Source organism: Euprymna scolopes, chromosome 45 (assembly GCF_053919585.1).
Source record: "Euprymna scolopes isolate OS-2025 chromosome 45, ASM5391958v1, whole genome shotgun sequence".
NCBI lineage: Eukaryota > Metazoa > Mollusca > Cephalopoda > Sepiida > Sepiolidae > Euprymna > Euprymna scolopes.
This window is the reverse complement of record NC_136526.1, coordinates 17,235,211-17,238,816: the sequence shown is the minus strand read 5'-3', so window position 1 is coordinate 17,238,816 and position 3,606 is coordinate 17,235,211.

Here is a 3,606-nt window from a genome sequence, read left to right as displayed (position 1 = left end):
TATATATATATATGTATATATATATATATATATATATATATATATATATAATTTTTAAAATGTAATTGTAAACACTATAAATATAGGACTATCCACTTATCAAGTGTTTCCTTTTCAGATTAAATATGTTTTTAACTCTTTTTCAAAGTGATTTTTAACATGTTTTATTAACTGTTCGCTCTTTATAAATATATATATATATATATATATATATATATACACGCATATATACACATACATATATGTATACATGTATATACATATATATACACACACATATATACATATGCATTTATATATACATATATATAGAGACACACATATATACATATACAGACATATATATATACACACACACAAACACACACATATATATATATATATATAGACATATTTATATATGTATATATACACACAGATATACATATACAGACATATATATACACACACATATGTTTTTTAACATGTTTTATTAAATGTTTGCTCTTATATATATATATATATATATATACATACACACACGCATATATACACATATTTTTATGTATATACATGTATATACATATATATACACACATATATATATACATATGCATTTATATATACATATATATACAGACACACATATATACATATAGACACATATATGCACACACACTATATACATATACAGACATATATATACACACATATATACATATACAGACATATATATATACACACACCGATATATATACACACACATACACATACACACATGCATATATATATAGATATATATTTACACACACGCATATATATATACTTACACACGCGCATATATACACATACATATATGAGGAGTTGCGTAGGCAATTTTTTTAAACAAATATATATATATATATATATACGCATAAATAAATTATATACCGCAAGAGTTTAGTGTTTACTATAAACTTTTTACGCAAATATTATGCAAGTATAAATCATGTAGAATATCTGCATGAATATAATTACACGTAATAGTTAACTAAAGATGATTTTTTCTATAAGAAAACCGAAAAAACTAATAAGAATATAATTAAAATGAATGTTTAAAAGAATATGCCAATTAGCTGGATCTTTTGTAGATGAATGCAATTCAAGGGCCCACATATAACAAAGTTGTATCTTATTTTTAAATAAATAGAAAAAGCGTTTTTAATATGAACATCAATACACAACAAAACAAAAACTAATATCTATGATAAGAATAATGGAAACAGTATTCCGACGAGATAGAGAGATAAGAAAGCGAATATGGTACGATAAATGTAAAAAGAAATATTGTTACATGATAAGCGCTGTCCCCTTTTCATGTAAGTATAAAAATAGGGAATCAGTTAAATGTAAATATGAAATAGGATAGTCAAGGATTCGAACTTGCGAAGCTAGACTTGGAATTGAGAATTCTAATCATAAGTTAAAATAAACACAGAATGTTATAAATGGAATGTCCAGTTAAATTGTTGATTCTGTTAAAATATTTAATAATACAGTTTGGATGGAAACTATTTACATTCTTAGAAAGAAAACATAATAGAAATTTGGGTTACAGAATTAGCAAATAGGTTAAATTCCTTTATGAAACAAAGAGAATGGAAAATGTTATTGTAAAGTGAGTTACGTAAAATTAGGTTAGAGAAGGATTCATGCCATGGGTCTAATATACACGTGCTCGGTCGTGCAATGACGTCATGAGTTATGAATTTAGTTAGATAAGTGAGAATCGGAATCAGTCAGTGGAGAGAAGCAGAGAGGTTCAGATCGATTCTCCGTTAGAGTCAAGACACCCTCTAGAAGTGAGAGGCTTTTAGAAATAACCATGTAACAACTTTGAATCCCTGAGATACAAAATCATGTCCGACCGGTCGAAGAAGAAATAAACGTATCATCATGTGTTTTTGTATCTGCGTCTTCGTGTTGTTATTCAACAGAAAAGGTATTGTCCATTTATGTTATAAGAACCTTGATAAAATCATCATCTAAAATATTTGTTAGAAAGTATATGTCAGAGTATAAATGTTATAGAGACACTCCCGTTCACAGAACTGTCAAAAGTATAAATGTCAAACTATCGGTCTATCTATCAAGATATCAAATCTTCTCCAAAATGTATTTATATTTCCCTCTCTTTATATATACTTGTTAATGTCCACATCTCTTCTCTAACAATGTTAATATCTCTCATCTCTTCTTACAACATGGACATCTCTTACGCAACACTAAACTCTCGTAAGACTCTCACAAAGAACAATACAAATACATACGTCATCTTTTAATAATAAGACAGTACATAACAATATGCTTTTAAACAAATACATATACGCATACATAAATATATATAGAAAGACGTTTGTGTTTACTATAACATTAACAGAGGAGTTTGGTAGGTAACATTTTTTAAACAAATATATATACGCATGCATAAATATATATAGAGAAAGAGGTTTGTTTTTGCCTTTTTGCACAAATATTACGCAAGTATAAATCATGTAGAATATCTGCATGAATATAATTACACGTGATAGTTAACTAATGATGATAATCCCATGATAAAACTAAAAAAAAACAAATAGGAAATTAATTAAAATGAATGTTTAAAAGAATATGCAAATTAGCTAGATCTTTTGCAGATGAATACAATTCCACGACCTATATATAACGAAGTTGTATTTTCTTTTTAAATAAATAGAAAAAAGGATTTTCAACATGAATATCAATACACACACAAAAATATAGGAATATATAGATTAAAGTGATAGCTTAGTCATAAGAATGATAAAACAAGGCGGTGATAAAAGTAAACTATTATTTGAACATTTGTTATCCTGATGCTTTTGAATCATAAAAAAAACTAATCAAAGAAAACCCAAAACTACACTCGTATAAAGTATTAAAAAAATCTCGTGTACAACATATTTATGTAATTGTGCCTGTGATGATTCCTGAAAGAATGAAACACTACAGAAGAAACACTGCAGGTATTTAATAATTATTATAGTATATATATATATATATATATATATATATATATATATATATGATGAGTGCAACGTCTTGTCAGACGAGTGCCACTCCCTCAGACATTTAAAATCCATGAACCCAAATACCTGAGGGAGTATCTATACAAAGATGATGTTACAGAGTCTTAGCTTTGTACAACAGCTAAGTCTCTCTCGCGGTTCAAAATGTTGAGATCCAGCAACAAGCAAGAGCAAGATAGCCAGCAACAAATTAAACTGCAGACCAGCTTAATGCGGGTACTGGTCTTCCGCTTTATGTTTTTTTTAAATTAGAGATTTGCTTCTCCTAGAAAGGTTGCCTTCACCACGGCTTACGGGAGCCCTCTCTACCCCAATACACATATACACACACACAAATATACACGGTGCTAGTTGGCCGTTGACCAAGAAAAAGAGTTCATTCGCCCTTTGGAAGGTCTTGTTTTTAATCCTTCAGGAAGACTAGCCGCCCTCCTCACCAAACAAGTCTGGTGGGGGAACCAGTTTAGTCGCCGGTGCCCCGACCATGAGGCAGGTAGTACTGGGTTACATGGTACCAGTAGCATATGACATGACCTGACAT